The following is a 23194-nucleotide window of genomic DNA, read 5'->3' on the forward strand; positions in this document are numbered from 1 at the left end:
AACATCACATTTGCATCTCTTATGTGTATATGTGTATGTAATGTCCTTGGCCCCCAAGGCAACATGGGACAGCAGGCAGTATGGCAGGCATCAGCGGCAGGAGGACCAGTGGGTATATTAGTGACAGTAAAAATGCAGTGCACAATGGGCAGTGCCTTTATAACTGGTGTATGTAGACCACTACTCCCTTCACAGTGTATAGGAAAAATACACACTGGAGCATAAATGTGACTACAGCAGTATGCAATATTTCTTCCATTCTGTATCACACTATCTACATGTTATAGTTAAATAAGCATGTACTGTGCACTGACCAAAACAGTTATTAATTTTTCTGCCTCCATGTACTTGGTTATTAAAACTGAGGGTATGGCAGTGCGTGCTTCTCTTTGCCCATAGGGAATTCACATCAGCAATATTTCTGTTCAGCTGAACATCACTTCAACCATGTGTCCCCAGCCAAATGTACCACAAGGAAATGTCTTGCTGCTTAGCTACCTGAACCCATCCAGCTGGCTTCAGAATATTCTTTTTCTGGAGGATCAGAGTATTTTTTTGATGCAGACTAGGCTAAAGAGGAAATACAAAAGTTTGTCCACCAAAAGTGAGCCATCAAACAGAAGAGAACTCTGCTTCTCATTCTTCTGATAATAAAGCTCACAGACAGACTTTACCAGTGAAACCTTTTCCAATGTTCTAAAGGAAAAGGCTTGACACACAGAAAAAAGCACAATAAATGACTAGAAGAATCAGGAATTCCTTGACTTGAAATGGAGTCTGGGGTTTGGAGATGGAAATTAATGGAAGGAGACCAGCCACACTGAAATTAGTGCATGAATGTGAGACTAAAAAGCATCAATCACATTTGTGAAATATAACTTTACAAGAAAAAGAGGTCAAGAAAGTTAAAATTTTTGTCGACTTTGTTAAACTTGGGGAACTATGGGGGAATGACAGGCATATACCCTACTTCATGTTATTAATGTCTGGAAGGACACCAAAATGAAAAACAGAGAAATTCACTGTAAGTAAAACAATTTTTGTTCTTAAAATTACTTGTATACAAAAATTGTGATTATAAATTGCATGTTATGTAGTTAAACATTTTCAGTGATTTGTTGTATGTGATAAAGATAGTAAACAAGCACTTTTTTCTTCTTTTTTAGTTTGAAAAGGTGCATGCATTACAATGTAAAAAAAAGAGAGGAAAAACTGGGGAAAAGCACATTTCAGTTAATGGGCTGTAATTGTGGGCTGTTGGGGTGGGGGATGGGGTTAGAGTTGCCACTTTTTCAGATGCCCAAAGTGGAACATTTTTTGTGGGCACATGAAATTCTACAGGACAACCTCTATCTACTCATAGCCAATACAAAAGTCCGAACATCACTGTTTTTCTTAAATAAAAGCTTAGTATTTTAGTATTTGAGTTGCTTATGCTGCTCCATATAATATTTAGGTACTTGCAGCTGTTGATTTGGAACAATTGTTCCTACCAGGAGGGTTAAACTTCATTATTTGAAGATGTACATGGTTCTGTGTGTGTTTGTTTTGAGTTAATAGGTTATGGGAGTATTCTATGGGTGTGATTTGTGTTTTTTTGTTAGAGGGTTTTCATTAAATCAAAAAGTCCTTTAAAATGTGACATAGGTTTAAATGGAGATGACAAGAAACACCTTAATAAAGCATCAATCTGCCAAACATTAGTGGGTGCATGTAACACAAAATCTGGGAAGAGACATTTAAACAGCCGTCATATATAATAGGTGCGATAATAATGTCTTATCATAATGCTTAAACTAAACATATTATTTTGGAATGTAAATGGCCTCATATGTATAGACAAAAAGGTAAGAGTATTGAATTACATTAAGAAATGTAGAGTGCAAATAACAATGCTACAGGAGACACATTTGGAAAGATGAGAATATCTAAATTTGATAAAGAAAGGATTTCAGGATGAATATTCAGCAGAATAACATGGACAGAGAAAAAGGTGAGTACTTATACTAATTGCTAGAGGAGCTCCAATACTGATAGACGAGGGAAAAAAAGGTAGTAATGGTACATTTGTGGTAGTAAGGAGTTACTGGCAAGGGAGGAGGATTACACTGGCATATATTTATATTCCACTTAAACTCTTATAATTGAAGTTAAAAAAACTGGGAGAAATAATTACCTTTCAACAGGGAATATTATTTATAATTTGGGACTGAAATTTGATTCGCAACATTGAGGATGTATCTGGTGAACCTAGAAGGAAAGATATAACAAAAAAGGGTAGATTTCTGAAGAAATTTGTAAAAATATCTGGTATGGAAAATGTAAATTCAGTAGTAGGAACTTAAAAATTAATTTCATTTTATTCCCCAAGGTACAATAATTGGGATAGACTAGGCAGTAATTATATTTCACAGAAACCTGTCCATTTAATTGAAACTTTTAACACACATCCAATAACATCCAAAATAAAAATCCAGGGTAATAAAGTAAAAATGAGACACTGATGCTTCCCCACCTACCTGTTAAAAAGAGAGGAATTTAAGAAACGAGTAGTTGCAATTATTCAAGAGTTAGTTGGGAAGACAGGAATTTCTTCAGAAGTTATAGCTAGTGAGTAGAATAAAATAAAAATGGATTTTAAAATAGCAAAGAAATAATAGAAAAAGAAATATGGTTAAGACGTAAGAATTATTTAGTGGGGTTGACAAAGTGAAAGTACTGCAGAATAAGGGAAATCTCACAGAAAAAGAAAAAGTACAAATGCAGAGAAAATAACGGAGTATCTGGATAATATTAATAATAATTGCAGATCCAAACAGGAGTCACCACAGGAGATGGATTATCACAAACGTAGCATCTCTTTATTGAAAGCCTCCAATAGCCTCCAACAATATATTAAGCAATTCATTTTTACATTTATTATATTATATATAAGCACGTAGATTCATGCTCTATTCATTTAATAGATGTTTTAAAATAGTTAGTTATCATGGTTTATGTGCTTTTTTAAATTTTAAATTTTCAATATTCATGCATATACTTGCTTTTATAGTTAACCCTGAACACGTTATGATTAATATACATTTTCATGTGAAATTTATGATTAATTTTGGGACTCTGACCACCAACACGCATAGATGCATAAAAAGATCATGGTAATTTTTGTACCTTGTTCTGTGTTTAGTTTGGCCAGTCCAGCTTTTTTTCGCACTCTGTTTTGGATACATATAATTATTTTGTTTAGCAATACATTAACAGCGGCATATGTAGCTTTTTACTGCAGTGTTTTGCAGCTACGTAGCTTTTATTCTCAGTGAACCTGCTGCTTCTCTCTTCATATATTTTTATAGTAAAAAACTTTTACACTATGCACTACCAAAGCATAATAATTTTATGGGATACATTGCGTATAATGATACATTTCTTATATCTTGATCCTATATTTTGATTTGAACCTGGAAATGGATTTTAGTTAGCAAGTAGATTAATAGAATTTCTACGTAAAATATGTTTGTAACGTTATAGCTCACACATCCTGTATATAAAAAATATTTCGTAGGAAACATCTTGCCTTCACCAATTCATTTGGTTTTTCTTCCAATTAAGGTTTGAGTAATAGTTTTGAGTTACGTGATTTATTATACATTGGGATATGCGGATTGGTTTTATATAATATGGTGACAAATATTTTTGAAGCCTTGTTTCAATTAGAATTTTCCTATACAAGTTGGTGAAAAGTTTCACTAGAACTCCCGACCATCCTAGATGCTATAGGTCCGGTAGATTTTCATCTGAGATATTCAAATGTATTTTTTTCTGAGATGTTCAAATGTATTTTTCATTTGATTTGAATTATACTTTTGGGAAAAGCGGCATCAGATTTATATACACAACAGTTACATTTTATATTATGTGTAATAATAGCGCTATTCCATCAAGTAATGAATACTTAACACAATGGTTTAATATGAATAAACAGGTCGTTTTCTACTGAATTTATGTTGTTCTTTTACACTTTAGATGTGTTTATGACAAGGACGTGTCAGCAAGCATACTGAGTTCATATGATGGATCGGAATATGTTTTTATTATATTTTATCGCATTGTTGTTTTTTAAAAGAAGCCTTTGTGATAATTCTTTAAGTGTACTATAATTTCTTTTAGGCTAATACCGCATTACCGATATATGGCTTGGAAATGTGATTTACTTTTATTGGCACTTGCAGCCATTTCTAACTGCTCCGTTTACACTGTTTCTTTAACAACTGAAGTGTGAATACAATTAAATAATTAGGCAGTGGCTATTATTGAATTATTTTTCTGGCTTGCGCGCCAAAATGTTTCATATATAAGAATAGAGTTTTTATTGTTAAAATACACCTGAAGAAGCGTAGTTTTGCTACGTGAAAGTGCTTGTGTTTTATACTTCAATAAAGAGATGCTACGTTTGTGATAATCCATCTCCTGTGGTGACTCCTGTTTGGATCTGCAATTATTATTATTCTCCACGTCTTTCCAGGAGGGGTCTTTGTTTTCCTGCAACAGTTCGTTGTTTTTTTTTTTTATCTGGATAATGTGCATGAGTTTAAAAAGACTGTTATTAAACAACTGTTTTTTAATAATAACTCCAGAGCAGAAAACCTTTTAGCACAATCACTTAGGCAACAGAAAGTAGAAAGGGTTGTTGTCAAACTTAGGGAGCCTATAATAAGAAAATAATCAGAGATCTTATAGAAGTATTAGAGATATTTTGGAAATTTTCTGACAATTTGTATAGAGGAATGCGGAAATCAAGAAAAAGCACAAATGTAAATATTTATGGAAGATGTAGGTATGTCAAGGTTAGAGGTAGATGAGGTTCAACAATTAACAGTTAAGACAGAAGGAGTTAAGATAAAAATGGTGACATATAATTAATCTACAGGAAAGTCTCCATGAATAGATGGTATTCCTGTGGAAGTTTGGAAGCTAGGAGGGAAGAAAGCGATGTGTCTGGAAGGTTTTGTGTAATAGTATTTTAGAAGGAGGGAATCACCAACATCTGGAAGAAAACTGTGGTGGCTGTAATACCTAAAGACGGTAAAGTGCTATCAGTCCCAGCTTCATATAAGCCCATTTCAATTTTAAATCATGACTATACAATGTTTATGTGTATAATAACTAAAAGAGTGGCAAAGGTGTTGCCAAAATAGACAGACATGGATAATGTAGCTTTGTGGGGGGGGGGGAGCACACATTTGACAACTTTAACAGAATAATGATCCAGAGGGAAGAAGAATGTAAAAAAAATCCAACTGTTGTTTGTGGGTCTTGATGTAGAGAAAGCACTTGACGCAGTAAGCTGGAATTTTATGAGGACAGTGGAAGCATTTGCATTGGACACTCTAAATTGGCCCTAGGTGTGAGTGTGTGTGTGCCTTCTGTGAAAGGTTGGGCGCCGGGCTGGCAACTCGACACCGTAAAACTCCACTGCCAATCATGAGTGGACAGGTGATCCGCTGTGGCAACCACTAACCGGGAAAAGCCGAAAGAAGAAGAAGAAAAAGAAGTGGAACCATTTGCATTCCCCTGATATGATAATAAGGTTAATTAGTAGGATTTATCAGGGATTAGAGGAAAAAACTGCAGTGGGAGGGTTCCTCTCTAATAAGTTGCATCTGAACACAGGAACCATGCAGGGCTGATCTCTTTCCCCTTTGCTATTTGCATTATATTTAGAGCCATTGACAAAGAAAATAAGGGACTCAGAAATTCAAGGATAGAATTGGTATGGTAATCAAGAAAAGTTGGCTTCATTTACAGACAATATTATTTTGTACATGATAAAACTAGAAAAGGACATCTCAGTGGTGTGAAATTCTGAGACAGTTTCAAGACTTTTTAGGTTATAAAATTAAGGAAGACAAAACAAAGGCTATTCCTGTAAACTATGTACCCACACATGGATTGGTTCAGCAATATCCATATTTATGAGAACATTATAAAATGAAGTATTTAGAAGTATGGATTAAAAAGGATTCTGCTATGGCAGCTAAGGATATGTGAGAACACACTAAAACAATAATACAAAAACTGAGAAACTGGAAGCTTTTTTTATGGATAAGGATAGCAAGATACAAGCAGTAAAAATGTTTTTAGTCCCTTTACTTTAATCTACAGGTCAGGCAGGCATATTTTTATCAACCAGAGGAAAAGTTGTAGACAGCAATTAATAAAGTGTTGAAGGATTTTATCTGGGAGGGGAAGAGGGCAAGCATCAAGTGGGATAAGTTGGTCTTTCCAATAGATCAAGGTGGTTTAGGATTGTCTGACTTGAAGGGATAATTTACATCTACATGGGTAAGGCTCATATATATAACACAAGCAGAAAGCTATATTTCATAGTGGAAAGGGATGATGATGATGAAGCAGGGGGAAATTCAAGCAATAAGGAGAGAGTTGGATTTTGGATGCAGATCCTTAAGGAGAATAACAGCAGTCATACAGAATATGGGGTCCGAATGGAGAGATGATAAAATCAGCAAAAGGAGAGAAGTATTGCTGGAACTGAATTCATCCTCAGGTCTTGGTGAGTACCTTCACAAGGTGAACCCTGTTTCTCACAAAATCTCACCAAGACAACACTGATATGTAGACATTGTATTTTATATAGCATATATCGTGGACAGAAGTCGGTTAAAAAATAAATAAGATAGGTGGGTGCACAAGTCCCAGGATAAAAAAGTGCCCAATCCTGGTAGGTGCACTGGTACCAGGACTAGAAAAAGAAAAAGCAGTGTAGAATCCTCAAGTCATGGAAATATTCCTACAATGGTGAGGCCAGGCCCTTGGGTTGGATGACCCCCTGTTGTAGAGGGAAGTAGCAGTCCACAAAAACTGACAGGCCAAAAAAGAGCCATAGAGACAACAGAGTGGACTATTGAGGATAAGAAAGAAATTATGTATTGTCACTATTATGTAAGAAGCGCAGAATTTCCAGACAAAACATATACAAAATGATTAAGAGAGAAATTAGAGGAAAGAAAAATACTTCCACAAGAAAAACTGTCAGAAGCTTCAAATAAAAATTTGTGTCCAGTAATACAACAGATCTGTGAAAAACACTATATAGACCAAGAAACCTTGTGCTGTTTGGAAAAAAGAAGCAACTGAGGAAATGTGAAAATTTAAAGAACAAAATTAAGAGATGTTTGAAGGGTATAAAAAAATATGGACATGGGAAAAAAAGAGAGATCTGATATGGTGCAATATTTATGCAAAGGAGAAAGCCAAATTAATCAACACAAAAAAGGCAGCCCCAAAGATATTTGAAGAGAAATATAGGAAAAGGCATCCAGTTATGGAAAATTTCACAATAAAAAAATAAGATCACAAAATGGGAAAGAAGAACAGAAGATTAGTCAAGTAGAAGTGAAAAAATAGAAGCTGAAGTTATGGAATATTTGCAAAGTGAAGGAGTCAGTGTAGAAAGTCTAACACTGGTCATATCACAGCATGATGGAACAACTAGTCCCCAAAGTAAGGAGAAACAAACAGAGCAGGAGACATCTGAAGAAGAAATATGGACATGAGAACAAAAAAGAGATTTAATATGGTGCAATATTTATGCAAAGGATAAAGCAAAACTAAGCAATGCAAAAAGAGCAGCACCAAAGATAGTTAAAGAGAAATACAGGCAAAGATATCTGATATGGAAAATTTTACAATACCAAAAAATATGAAAACAAAGACGAAAAGTAGAAAAGAGGATTAGTAATAGAAAAGTTAAAGAAATAGAAACAACACAACAGGATAGAGCAATGGACACCCAAATTAAGGAGAAACCAGTGGAAAAGGAAGCATGTAATCAGTTGACATATGAAGATATTTTGGAGCCTCCCACAGGAAACCAGTACAAAGGTTCAGTTGGAACTATACAGCAAGGGAAAGAACAGGAAACTGTGACAATTCTCACACAGTCAATGACGTGGAGTGACAGCCCAGTGAGCTTCCATATGAAAGAGCAATGGATGACACAGGGTGAAACTGAAGAGAACGTGGCACAGGAAGAAGCTCTGGAACTTTCTACAGAATGCCCGCAGGAAATGGCAAACAAAGAATGTGCCCTCAGTTTAGGAGAAAATGATCTAAGAGAATAGTTACTTGATTTAACAGAGATGGATAGACATAGTAAGATAAGTGAAAGAATAGACTGCAGAAGGTCAATAAAACCCAAAAAGTTAGAAGTTTCTTAAAACAAATGAACCCAGTATTTAGGACTGTTCATACAGATTCAAGCAATATAACAGAAGTAAATAGCCTACATTATTGTGCAGCCAAATTAATAACAGATATAATCCTACCACAGGAACACAAGGTAGTAAGGGAAAGGACAGGGTGAAATCGAATGCCATGACTGAAGTCTCGAATAGAGAAAACTATAAAGAAATTATGACAAGAAGTATCACGGTTAGAAGAGTATAGAAGAAGGAACAGATCAACCAAAATACTCAGAAAGACAGACGTGATAAAAGCAATGCACAGTATTATAATGTATCAGGATTTATCATGCACTTTTGCAAATAATAAACTAAAAATATCAGCACAGGCAGAAAAAACTTAAAAGATACACAGATAAATATACAGGAAAAGTATAAAATAAGGAATTTATTGATGACCCAAAAAAGTTTTATAGAGAATTGGAAAACAAGGTAAATGGAACTGAAAGACCACCAAAAAAAGAAGAAATAGATACATTTTGGAGAAGTATTTATGAAGATCCTGTGGAACATAACAAATATGCTAAATGGATAGAAAAAGTAAAAGAAAGAATAAGAAGTTCAAATGTACAGGATATGAAATGATATGAAGTAATGGCCAGACAGATTGAAACAAAGTTAATAAAAGCCTCAAATTGGAAAACCCCAGGCCAGATGCACTACCTAACTTCTGGCTAAAAGTATTACCATTTTTGCACGAAGATTTAGCCATGAGTAAGAATTATTTATATGCGCACCCTGAACCGACACCAGCCTGGCTAACAACAGGAAAAACAATGCTCGTACTTAAGACTGAACCTGCAAGCTACCCTAAAAATTATAGACCAATAACTTGCCTTTCAACTACATATACACTATATACTGGAACTGATGCCGACAGTGTTTATAGTCATTTAGAAGAAAACTCAATTATGGCAACAGAACAAAAGGGTAATAAAAGAAAGTCATATGGAAGAAAGGATCATCTGTTGTTAAATAAAGTCATAGTGGAGAACTGTAAAAATGGGAAGAATCTAAGTATGGCATGGATATACTACAAACAAGCATTTGACAGTATCCCATATTCATGGAGAAAAGAGTGTTTAAAATGTATAAGATACATACTGCACTGAAAAACTACATTAGAGTGACCATGAAACAGTGGCAAACCACTTTGCAGTTAAGCTGTGATAAAGGACAAGTTATTATTCCAGGGATAAAAATTCAAAGGGGGATATTCCAGGGTGAATCTCTGTCTCCGCTGATCATTTGTCTTGCACATAACCCATTAAGCTGCCTGCTTAACAGATTAGGTCATGGCTGTAATTTGACTTCCAGAAAGCAACAAAGTGTAAAGACTCTCATCTTCTCTCTCGATTATTTAAAACTGTATAGCTCATTGGATGAGGTACTGAAAGCACAACTACAAGTAGTCAAAATGTTTTCAGATTATATAAGACTGTCATTTGGTCTTGATAAATTCGCAAAAGCAACCTTTAAAGCAGGAACGCTGCAGCAGCAGCAAGAAAACATCAGTTTGAGACAAAAATGTGATATAAAAGAACTTGAGCAAGAGGGAGTGTATAAATATTTGGTAATTGATGAAGTGTCAACAATAAAACATGACAAATGCGAATAAAATTTAATAAGGAATATTTTAGAAGACTTAAATTAATCCTGAAAACAACACTGATATCTAGGAACAAAGTTGAAGCAATAAACCAATTTGCTATTCCTATCCTAACTTACAGTTTTGGAGTGACTGACTGGCCCCAAAAGGTGTTGGACAGATTAGACAGGAATAAGGATGCTTCATGTTCATCAAATGATTTATAAAAATCAGTACATATACTCCCTGTTTTGAAGGAGGTATGGGCCTCCTTAAAACTAATTACATGTACAGATGGGAAGTTGTGGGACTGTATACATATCTGCTGACCTCACAATACCTAAACATAGTGAAAGTTTTGAAACATGAGGAGAATAAATTTAAGATGACTCCCTTCTCTGTCCAGCAGAAGCATATTGATGTCAAGAGGGAATGGAAATCAAACCAGAAGTAGATAAAAATCAGGCAGCAACTGAATGTGCCAAAAAATGAAAGAATATAAGGTGAAGAATTTGATGAGAAGGTAAGAAGTGTGAAAAATGCATAAATACAGTTGCAAGTACATAAAACTCCTGGAACAACCTCATGTTGATCAGGATTGAATGCAGAAATGTTTAAGGATAGGTAAATTCAAACCAAAAGATGAAAAGTTTATACTGGCGGCCCAAAATAGTGGACCACGTACACTTTGGTTTAAAAAGTCCATTGAACATGTGGGAGAAACAGACAAATTTAGGTTTTGTAAAACAGAATTGGAAACAGTGGCACACCTCTTTGCTGGCTGTGACATACTAATGTCAGAAGGACTGTATACTGAAAGGCATAATGATATGGCAAGAATGTTGCACTGGGGATTGTGCAAACATTATTATACTGAACTAGTTGAAAAACACTGGAAACATGAGCCACAAAGCATCATAGAAAATTAAGTCTACATCAAATGAGATCACCCATTACCAACAGTTTAAAAGATAGATGCAAGAAAACCAGATATAGTGGTCCATGAAAAGACAAAAGTAGCCTTGATAATTGAAATCCCTACACACAGTGACTACAGTGTCTTGCGTACAGAGAGACACAAAGTCATAAAATTTCAGGAATTGCAGACAGAAATGAGAGCAATGTGGAAGAAAGATACCCAGACAATTCCAATAGTAGTAGGAGCAACAGGTCTTATAAAAAGAAATCTGCAATCATATTTAGATATGTTACCGATACCTGTAACTCCATACAAATTCCAGAAGGAGTCATTACTGGGCACATTGCAGGTGCTGCAAAGAGCACTTCTGGCTGACATCAAAGATTGAAGAAATACTAATTCCATGAACTTTAATCATACTTTCACTTAGGAATGGGGTCCATTCCCATCATGGTATTAGAAACCCAAAAGATTTGGAAAAATTAAAAGAAGAAGTTATATTCATAAAGTAGCATAAAATATTCTAAGATGGAGATCCTGCTGATAATGATGAGTGCAATTAGGGGCAAAGAAAGTAAGCAATAGTGGGCTGGAATTTACTGGAGAAAACTGGCAAGGGAACCAAGGTTTCAGGAACAAATAACTACAGAGGGAAAGGTAACAGAATGGGAAGAGGCCAAAACAAACATTTGGACAGCAGACTAGAAACTGTTTTTCCTATCAGGGATTGATATCAGAGTATAGGCAAAGATAAAGGGATAGGTGAATCCTAAGTGAAATACCTGCTCTGGTAGAGCTTTTAGTTGAATCTAGAACAGAAACTGCTAGGGATAATTAGTATGGCATATAAAATATTGCATGATAACTACAGGAATCAATCAGAGAAGTTTAGAAAAGATTGGGAAAAGGGACTGGATAAGCAATTCATAAGGAAACAATGGCAGGACATATGTATGGCTCCCAATTATGCAATAAAGTCTTGAAGATTTAAGCTTTTTCCTTGTAAGTGTTTGCATGGGTACTTTTATACCCAAAGCAGACTCCAAAGCATTTTACCTCACGAAAATGGCAAATGTTGAAGATGTGATGGGGAGAAACAGGTAACTGGGAACATGTGATGTTAAGTTGTCTATCTCGCCTTCATTCTTGCTGTTTGGGATCGGAGCTGATCCTCGGCTCTGACTCAGCCATCTTCAATAGCTTGAGAGCTGTTTACTGGCTTGAGGCTACCCCTTATCCCATGATGCCTAGCGATAGCTACCCAGATCCCATTTGCCACTTCAGCTGTGAGGTGTGTCGTTTTCTGGCTCAGGCTTGTATTTTCAAATTTTCAAATTTTTTGTGTAGAAATATATCCTTATACTTCTTAAAACTATTAGATAATTACCTTTTCTTAGTTTTATTTACTAGTGTTTGTTGTTGAGTACCTTTTAGTCCATCTTAGTAGAACTCATTTAAGTCAGAGAGTTCTCCCCCACCCCTCCCCAAGGAAGCCGTTTAACTTAGAGGCTCTCCTTTCCACTGTTTTTTGCTATCTTTAAAAAAAAAAAAAAAAAAAAAAAAAAAAAAAAAAAAAAGCAGTTTGTTATATATTTTTTACATAGTCTATTGTGCTTTCACTAGAGTAGAAATGTGTTTTTATCTGTGTTTCTTTTCTGGTGGTTGATATGTCTAAAGAGGCTAAAGTATCTGGATTTAAAAAGTGTGACTCGTGCTGTCAGAATGTCTCTGACAGACAGGCACACTAGCTGTGTTTATTGTTTGGGCGCTGTTCACCTGTAGGACACTTGTTCTATCTGTCATGCCTTTACTCCAAGAGTCCTGCAGGAATGGAAGAACAAACTGATCCTTAGGGGTGTATTAAAACCTCAGGATTCACTGGCAAAGAGTTCACAGCCAGTGAAATCCCCAAAATCCTCTAAACCGTTGGCTCCACCTTCGGAGCCGACCCCGGTACAGGATTTACCGAGTATGTCGGTTCCGGCTGGCACTGACAAGACAACCCCTCCGTCGGCTCCATCAGATGTTTCGGAGCCATAAAAGGCTGAGGTCCCCCTCGTTAGAGTCAATTCATTCAGCTCCTGGCTCTCCAGTATTGCAAAGTGAGCGTAGCCACCGTTCTTCACACTCCTCTCGATCCTCTAGGCTGTCTGATCATGATGTGGAGAGAGTAGTGAGTAGGCTGCTAAAATCACAGGCACTAGCTAAAATGTTGTTTAGCCCTACTCAACAGGTATTGGCTCAATCCACCCCCCCTTTCTGTTCCTCCTCCGACTCCATTGAGCTTGGAGCCAGAGTTCGTTGGGGTTCGAGTAGTGGAACTGTCGGCCCCGATAACCATATCTCTTTCGGTTCCAACGTCGGCTCCAATTGCCTCAATAGTACCTTCCATCAAGGGATCTGGATGCCGGGGCTCCCTCGTCGGAGAGTGGCATCGGACCCTTGTCTGACCATGTTCTCCCTCTCGGAGCATCGGCACAGGTGAGCTCGGTTCCAACATCAGCCTCGGAGCTGCCCCCCTCGGCACGGAGAAAGATTCCTATTTCTTCAGAACCAGAGCTTTCTCTGCCTCGAGGCAGGGATGCCTTTGAGGTCATGCGGAGTGTGCTGTCCCCTGAGTCAGCTCCACTACCAGCCCCACTGGCTCCGTCCCCCGTAGTGCCTGTGCCAACCTCTGCTCCTCCTCCAGACCCCAAGCATAGGAAACTGATGCTCCAGGACACCCCATTGGGTGTTTCCTCTTCTTCCAATGCCTCCCCTGATCACTCAGAGGAGCCCCCATGGAAGAAAAAGTGCAAGAGGAAGCACATTGACTCCCTTGAGTCTGTCACTTCTGATACAGACTTAGATAAATCGGAATGGTCCCTGAGATCCCCCTCTGAAGATGTTTCCTTCTCAGACATCCTGGAAATTCTTAGGCAGAGGGGGAACTGGAATCCCCTAGCCCCTACTGAGGATGAGTCTGTATTCCTGGATGCTTTCGGTTCCCGACCTTCCACCTCCTGGGTTTCTCCGCCTTTCGACCCACTTATGTCCGTAGTGGCTCAAAATGCTTGGTCAGCTCCGGACACAGTGGAACCAACTCCGAGGAGACCTGGTAAATTTATTACAGCTCCCCAGGATAAGTAATTCCTTTCTAAAGGTGTGCCCGTTGATGCCATGGTGGTAGCAGCAGCCACCAAAAAAGAGTTAGCAGAGACCTCTTCATCTGTTCATCCCCCTAACAAGGAGTCTAGGATGATGGACAGGAACGACAAGCGAATGTTTGCTTCAGAGACCTTCTTCATGAGGTCACTGAACTATGTAATTTTAATCGACTTCAAAGGGATCTACTTAAAGAGCTTGGAGATAACCTTCAAGATCCTCCAGCTGAGGGAGCACAAGCCAAAGTAGCTTCCCAGCTAGCAGCACTTAATTCTATAGTTAACTCCTCCATGAGGCTCATTTTCTATGCAGCTGATGGAGCAAGTAGAGCCGCGGGTATGGGTGTAGCCCTTAGGAGGCATGCGTGGATGCGGCTGTGTGACTTTGCGGAACCCTTTTGAGCGTCCTTCACCAATACCCCCTTTGATGGCTCCTTTCTCTTTGGGCCACAGGTGAAAGACACATTGACTAGGTGTGAGCAAGAAGGCAAGACTCTCTCTGCCATGGGAGTCTGTTTTTCCACTCCCTCTAGACCTTATCCCAAGGGTCAGAAGGGTGGGAAGATGTGGTTCCATAAATCTCAGGGAGCCTTGCCTGACACACGTATTGATTTTTCCTCCAGAGGCAGAGGGGGAAACAATAATAATAGACACCACCCTCGTGGCAGAGGGGGTCCACAGAACCAGGGCAACAGAGAATCCTTCTCTGATAAGCCCCTCCAGCATCCCTGAAGGGTTGCCTGGCTGCTCACCTCTGGAGGCAGTCGGGGGAAGACTTTCACTGTACCCAAAAGCCTGGTAAAATTTAACAAAAGACAGATGGGTACGGTCCATTATATCCGGAGGTTACAAAATTCCCTTCCATCAACCCCCCTTACAGTCAAAGAAAATCCTTCCAGATGTTCCACCCAATCTGAAGGAGCAAGCAGTAATAGAAGTTTCAAAACTGCTAGAAAAAAGAGCCATCCAGGAAGTCCTCGCAGACCAGCATGGATCCGGAACTTACTCAAGGTTCTTTTTGGTACCAAAGAAGACAGGGGACTGGAGACCGATTCTGGATCTCAGCAGACTAAACAAGTCTGTGCAAAGAACAAAGTTTTGGATGGTCATGCTACAGTCCATTCTACCCTTTCTGGGTCAGGACAATTGGATGTACTCGATAGATCTTCAGGACATGTACTACCATATCAAGATGGACAGACGCTCCAAAAGATTTCTTCACTTTTAGGTGGGGGCCAGTCATTACCAGTTCAGAGCTCTGCCCTTTGGTCTCACCACAGCCCCCAGGTTGTTCACCAAATGTATGGCAGTGGTCATGGCTCACCTGAGACGTCAAGGATTCCAGGTGTTTCCATATCTAGAGGACTGGCTCCTCACTGCTACCACCAGGCATCAACTTCTACAAGCACGGGATTATACAATCACATCCTGCACCCAGGTAGGTATTACAATAAATTTCTAAAAATCTGCCTTGTTGCCCTGTCAATCTATCACTGACATAGGAGCAGACTTAAACACAAGGGATATGTTCGCAAGGTTACCACTAGAAAGAGTGTCCACAATTCGTCAGCAAGTGCAAATTCTAATGCAGAGCAAAAGGATCAAAGTCAGGTATGTCCTTCAAACTATGAGCTCCATGGCAGCTGCCATTCTTCTAATCCCACTAGCGCGCTTCCACATGAGAATTTTTCAGTGGCTTCTTTTCATACAGTGGTCTTTCCAAGAGCTACCCATTTCTCACATGATCCTGATCATGGAGCATATACAAAAGACACCTTTCGTTGTGGATGGTCTCCCCATTAGTTACTCAGGGCAGACCTTTCATACAACCCCCTCCAGTAGCCATAGTGATGACAGATGCCTCCCTGATAGGGTGGGGGGCATTATCTGGGCAGGACAGTCCAGGGCACTTGGCAACCTCACGAGTACCATCTGCACATAAATGTCCTAGAAATGAGAGCCGTGCTCCTAGTGTTGCAAGCTCTTCAAGATTCTCTTCCCTTTGGGATCATTGCAATTCAAACAGACAACATGTCAGTGGTGTGGTACATCAACAAGCAGGGCGGAACCAGATCCTACCAACTGTGTTGAGAAGCACTCAGACTTTGGCAGTGGGCGATTTCCTCCCAATGTTTTCTGATTGCGATGCACATCCCTGGGAGATCCAATGTCATAGCGGACAGGCTCAGCAGAGCTATCCTCATGCCTCACGAGTGGTCTCTGAATCAGGAAGTTGCGGATCTTATTTTCCACAAATGGGGACAGCCTTGCTGCGATCTTTTTGCCACCCCCTTCAACAGCAAATGCAGCAACTACTTTTCCCTTCTTCCGCTTGCAGGTCACATACCCAGAGACACTCTAGTCCACGATTGGCCTCAGGGACTTCTTTATGCATTTCCTCCATTTCCCCTGATACCGAAACTCATACAGAAAGCAAAATCGTTGGGTTGCAAAATGATCTTCATTGCCCCCTACTGGCCTCGACAGATATGGTTCCCATTCCTGCACCATTATCTTCTCGATCAGCCCTAGACTCTGGACCCAATTCCAGATGATCTGATTCATCAATCAGATGGGTTGCATCAATCCCTCCAAACTCTCCAGCTCACAGCTTGGTTGCTCCACTTCCAACCTTAGCCAGGCTTTCCAGCATTTCCCCGGCAGTCCGTGAGATTATCGTCTCCTCTCATAAGTCTACAATGAGAAAAACTTATGCTAGCAAATGGAAATGCTTTTCTTGTTGGGCGGAGTCTAGGAATGTGGATCTCTTCTCAGCCCCAGTCCATGAAATTCTGGAATTCCTGGCACAACTGTTTCACTCCTGGGCCGCTTCCGCTACGATTAGGGTACAATTAGCGGCCATTTCTAATTTTCATATTGGCTTGTCAAATTCTAACATTATGTCTCATAAGCTCTGTAAAGCTTTTTTGAGAGGAACATCTCTTCTTAGACCTCCAGTGAGAGATCCCCCTCCTCCTTGGGACCTTAATTTAGTCCTAACTTCTTTAATTCTGCCCCCTTTTGAACCAGCAGCTTCCTGCTCCATCAAGTTTCTATCTTGGAAGACACTCTTTCTGGTAGCTATCACTTCAACTAGGCGTGTCTCAGAACTTCAGGCACTACGCATTCGTCCTCCCTACCTGGTGTTTCACAAGGACAGAGTTGCTCTGAGGACTAATCCTTCATTTCTTCCTAAAGTCTGCTCAGAAAATAATTTAAACCAATCTATAGATCTCCCTGTGTTCTTCCCAAATCATAGCAACAAGGCAGAGTACAAACTTCACCAATTGGACGTTCACAGACAATTGCATTTTTACCTGCACAGAACTAAACAAATATGAAAGTCAGACCAATTATTCATTTCTTATGCCTTAAACAAACAAGGTCTCCCAGTTTCCAAGGTGACCTTATCCAGATGGTTGTCCCACACTATTACTTTTATTTATCAGTTAAGGAACAAAGAGTTATCAATTAAACCGAAAGGTCATTCTACTAGGGCATTAGCCACCTCCGTAGCCTTTCAGTCTTGGTTGCCCATGGATTCCATCTGTGCAGCTGCCATGTGGGCACACCCTCATACCTTTATTTCTCATTACAAGGTGGATATGGTCTCCCGGAGCAGAGCTGACTTTGGTTCCACTGTTCTGAAGAGTCTGTTCCACTGAGCCACCCAGGGTGTTAGGTGCTAGGGATGTTGTCCCAAACAGCAAGAATGAAGGCGAGATAGACAACTTAACATTAAGAAGTTATGTACCTACCATAACGTTCCATGTTAGTTGTCTTCATCTCGCCTTCTTTCTTGCGTCCCTCCCTCCATCCCCCATCCTACTGGATTGAGAGGAGCCCCTTTTTTTCACTGGCTGAGTATTCTTTTATTGTTATTCTTCTGGCCAGGTCTTCCTAACCTGTTCTAGATATTAGAATGCATGGGACAACCAGTTTTTTGATAACTGGTTTCTCTCTTATTATGTCTGGATTAGCTATTTCAAATGAGATCTGGGTAGCTATCGCTGGGCATCATGGGATAAGGGGTAGCCTCAAGCCAGTAAACAGCTCTTGAGCTATTGAAGATGGCCGTGTCGGCTCTGATCCCAAACAGCAAGAAAGAAGGCGAGATGAAGACAACTAACATGGAACGTTATGGTAGGTACAAAACTTCTTATTTTGGGAGTATAATGAGTTGGCAGAATTCAAAATTCCATACAGAGTACTCTGTCAGAAATCTTGGGTAAGCAAATGGGTGTAACTAAAGAAAAAAGAAGTTATGTCTTACCGTAACATTTCATCTGTGTTGTCGATCTTCACTAATCCTTGACTGTGGGCTCGGTTCAGAGCCTCACAACCGACTCGGATGTTTATTTCAGCTCGTGCCTTCCAAAACTTTCAAGCTAGGCACTACCCATGATGCTACTCTGAAATTACCTCAGATTGAGTTTGCCAAAAAGAGTGACAGACAGATAATGTAATAAAAGATATACCAAATCTGATTCCATATAATGAAGCCAGTCTCTTGGGAGATTTGCTCCACTAAGAGTCTTAGGTAGGGGGAAGGAGGGGAGAATGTCAAGGATTAGTGAAGATTGACAACACAGATGGAACGTTATGGTATGACATAACTTCTTTATCTGATGTTGTCAATCTTCACATAATCCTTGACTATGGAACAGAGTCTCTAGCTACCTAAGCCTTGGGAGGTCTCATGGAAGGATATTCCGGAGGACCATTGAACTGAAGGAAGCACATCCCCTGGAGACCTGGTCCAATCTGTAATGAGTGATAAAGGTATGAGCAGATGCCTATGTAGCTGCTGCACAAATGTCATCTAAGGAAGCTCGGGCATGAAAATCTGTGGAAGCAGCTACAGCTCTTGTCGAATGAGCTTTTACAGAATGTGGTGGTTGAAGTCCCTTTGAAGTACAAACAAAAGTAATGCAATCTCTAGCATGGCTTAGTGGTACATCACTTTGTCTATGGTGTGCAGAATCCTGGGTTCAAGGCTTGCAGAGGCTGTTTATTTATCACTTCATTGGCTCTGCTTGACAGAGGATCAGTTAATTAATCAATGGGGCGGGGAAAGCCAACACACTCTGGCTAGGCTTATAAATGCCCTCGGGCAGATAGCCTAGTACCTACCTATAATCTCTAAGCCACTTAGAAACTGGGTTACCTAGTGAAAGTGAGGAAAAGGCAACAAATAACTGCTCAGATTTCCTGATATATTTTGTTCTGTGAAGGTAGAAACGTAACTGTCTATGGACACCTAACAAGTCCAAGCAGTATTCTCCCCTATTGGAGAAATTAGGAAAAAAGACTGGTAGGTGTAAGGTTTGACTGATATTGGATTCCAAAACAACTTTCGGTAAAAAGGAAGGATTAGTTCTGAGAGAAACCCTGTCTTTGTGAAATATTAGATAGGGGGGTTTGCAGGACAAGGCTTGAATTTCTGATACTCTTCTGGCCGAAATAACTGCTATTAAAAATACCATTTTCCAAGTCAAAAATTTTAATTCACAGGTAGCCAAAGGTTCAAAAAGAGGTAACGTGAGGCACTGAAGGACCAAGGGTAAATCCCATGGGGTGATGGATTCTTTAAAGGGTGGCCTTAGCATGAGTGTTCCTTTTAAAAAGGCCTTATACAGTTTATGGGACATGAAAGTAGACCCATCAAAACCAATATGAAAATTGGATATTGGAGGCAGGTGTACTCTAATGGTGGAAGCTGAAGATACCGACTGATAACAAAAGGCCAAAAATGCTAGAATCTTATCCACAGGAGCTGCATAAGGGTCAAAATCCTTGTCAACAGCCCATCTGGAAAATTTTTCCCACTTACTATTGTACAATTTTCTAGTTGAAGACTTGTGATGAGCTATAATGATTTGTTGGACTGGTGATGTGAGAGAAGAAAGCCTTGCAATCATGGGAACTGGAGAAGCCATGCAGTGAGCTTGAGGTGCTGGAGATTCAGATGAACCATTTCAGATAGTAGATCTGCAGCTGATTCCAGAATCCAAGGTTTCTGAAGTAGATGAGGCCAAAATGAGGCAATGATGATTATTGTGTTCTTCAAACTCTTGGCTTTCTTTAGAAACTGAGATATCAGAGGAGTTGGAGGAAAGGCATACAGAAAACTGGGGGGGGGGGGGGGGGGGCACCAATCGTGGAGAAAAGCATCTCTGGGTGACTCCACCAGAGGGAGATTAGGGCAAAGTAACTGCTGCACTTGTTGTTCAGGGGAGACACCAATAGGTCGCAGCAAGGTTGGCCCCAGTGCTGGAAAATATTTTCCACCACTGATGGATTGAGACACCACTTGTGAGGCATCAGAATAGATCTGCTCAATTTGTCCGCTATCACATTGGAGCTCCCCAGAATGAGCATTGCTGTTAGAAAGTGGTTGGAAGATATCACCCATTGCCAAACTTTGATGGCTTCCTGACAAAGCAGATAAGGTTTGGTTTCCCCTTGTTTGTTGATCAATCAAACTACCAGCATGTTGTCCATCTGAATTGCCACTGTTCCCAAGGGGAGGGCATGTTGAAATGCTTACAACGCTAAGAGCACTGCCTTCATCTCTAGAACATTGATGTGCAAATTGGCCTCCGATGGAATCAAGTACCTTGGCTTGTCCTTCCCAGAGAATACCCCCCACCCTATCTGGGAAGCGTCCATGGTCACTATGGCTTGGGGATGTGGAAGGAGAAATGTATGGCCTGAAAGGCTCTCGTTGGACTGAATCCACCATAATAGGTCTTGTTTGCAATGACTGGTGATCAGGATGTGATGGAACATAGGTTGATTCATTAATAACCATTGGGAGACTAGAAGCCACTGAAGAATCCGCATGTGATGCCTGGCTAAGGGAACTAAGGTAACACAGGCTGCCATGGACTCCAGAGCTTGCAGAATGAGCTTCGCTGAAACACTTCTGTTCTGGATAATGTGATTTACTTGTGTTCTGACTTTCTGGAGTCTTTTTAATGGGAGTGAAGCTATTCCCGTCATGATGTTCAATCAGGCTCCGATAAATTCCAACTGTTGAGTGGGCTCTAGATGTGACTTTTCATAATTTACAGTGATGCCTAAGGTAGTACAAAGATGGAGGGTGTAATCTCTTGCCCTTAGGAGTTGACACCTCTTGGTAGCAGTGAGAAGTCAGGCATCGAGATAAGGAAAAACTCAATACCCTAACAGTCTGAGATGAGCTGCAACCACTGCCATGCATTTGGTAAACACCCTGGGGGCTGTGGTGATAACAAAGGACAGTGCTCTGAACTGATAATGACTGACTCCCAGCCAGAAGCGTAGGAATCTTCTGGAGTATTTGTCCATTTTTATGTGGTAATACGCATCTTGAAGGTCTACTGAGCACATCCAATCATCTTTTTCCAACAACAGAAGTACTGACTGAACCGAGACCATCTGGAACTTGGTTTGTTGAAGTGGCTGAGATCCAAGATGGGTGCCCAGTCTCCTGCCTTTTTGGGCACTAAAAAGAATTGAGTAAAATCTAGATCCTTTCTGGTCTGGGGGGACTTCCTAGATGACTCTTTTGTTGAGCAATTTTTGGATTTCTGAAACTGCTGCCTCCCTGTGACTGGGTGGAACATCTGAAAGTCTTTTTTGTATTTTCAGATTGGTTAGAAGGGGAATGACATAACCTCTGGAAATTATCCTCTTCACCCATTTGTCCAAAGTCACTTGTAGCCAGGCAGATTGGTGCAGGGATAAATGCCCCCCACCTGACTGCCTCCAAAGTAAGGCAATCAGGCCTCCATTCAGGAATGCTGGTAGGAGTCACCAGAGAAGGAATCCCTGGACCCCTGGTTCTGTGGGCCACTTCTGCCTCTGGAATCGTGTCTTCTATTGTTTCCTCCCCCTCTACCCCAGGTGAAGTCTTTGGCGCATGAGTCCTGGAAAGGCCCTTGGGACTTTTTGAACCATAGCCTCCCACTTCTCTGGTTCCTAGAATAGGACCGTTGAGGAGTGGAGAAGTGTATGCCCACTACAGAAAGAGTCTTCCCATCTTTCTCACATCTGGCTAGTGCATCCTTCACTTTAGGTCTGAACAGGGATGATCTGTCAAATGGAGCACTGAGAAACAAAGATTTAAATGGCTCCGCAAAGTCACACAAGCGCATCCAGGTTTATCTCCCAATGGTTATGCCTGAATCTGCTGCTCTTGTTGTCCCTTCAGATGAATGAGCAATAAGCCTCATGGATGAGTTGGCTACTGATTCAAGGGTGGTGAGCTGAGATGCAACTTTATCTCAAATCCCTTCAGCTATTGCTCCTGTGAGGGTATCTGAAAGCTCTTTGATTAGATCCTTCTGTAGTCTAGTGAAGTGTGCCATATAATTCAAAGAGCTGAGGGTGAAGCATAAATGTGCTTCCCAAATCTATCCATCTTCCTAGACTCCTTGTTAGGAGGATGGATAGCAGGACTCTCTTCTGCAAGTTCCTTCTTTGTGGCTGCCGCTATCACCATGGTATCAACTGGGATACCCTTGGCCCAGTGCTGTTCATCCTTTGGAGCAGACAGAATTTTGTCAGGTCTCTTGGGAATTGTTTCAATGGAATCCAGACTCTTCCAGGCCTGCTGAGCGATAAGTTTGATAAGGTCATCAGTGGGCGGAGAGATCCAAGAAGTAGAGGGCTGGGCACAAAAAGCCTCCAGGTAAACCGATTCCTCCTAGGAAGAATGAAGGGAGGTCCAGCCACCCCTCTGTTTTAGGATTTTAAGGATGTCTTTGAAGGAAACATCATCAGGGGTGACTTGGGGAACCTTCCCCTTCATTAAAATTGGTGTCCTTCATGAAAGACTCTTCAGGGGAGTCTAAGCATTTTCTCTTGCACTTTTTCTTCACAGCTACTTCCTCGGTGGGATGGTCCAGGAAAGTATCCAAAGGGGAAACCACCAAAGTGGGTCATTCCTGAGGCTTTGGTGCCCCCTGTCCCAGGGATGAGACTGGAGGAAGCTCCAGCTGAGGGGATAGGGATGATGCTTGGCCAACAGGGGTGGCAAGGACTGTGTGTTCACAATGGACAAGGCCCTTCTCCATGATCTGGAAGGCCAGCCACTTGTAGAGGGATGGGAGCCCTGAACCAAAATCGACTCCTTCGGAACCGTGGTCCCACTCCACACCGAGGAAGCCACCTCCAAAGCAGAAGCCTGGATTGAACTTACAAATGCTGAGGTACTGAGAGGCATGGATGGCTCCAAAATAATCAATGCTGAACCCTGCCCCTCAGAACCAGCAATGAAGCCTTGACCCCAAGAGGTCTC

The 23194-nt window shown here is 40.5% G+C and overlaps 1 protein-coding gene across 4 annotated transcripts in view; it reads right to left on the reverse strand.

The window, feature by feature from the left end:
- The window catches only part of AKAP14 (A-kinase anchoring protein 14), a 543111-nt gene that overhangs the window by 139287 nt on the left and 380630 nt on the right, over window positions 1–23194 (reverse strand). The window lies entirely within an intron of this gene.

Source organism: Protopterus annectens, chromosome 15.part0, assembly GCF_019279795.1.
Source record: "Protopterus annectens isolate FY-2018-M chromosome 15.part0, PAN1.0, whole genome shotgun sequence".
Taxonomy (NCBI): domain Eukaryota; kingdom Metazoa; phylum Chordata; order Ceratodontiformes; family Protopteridae; genus Protopterus; species Protopterus annectens.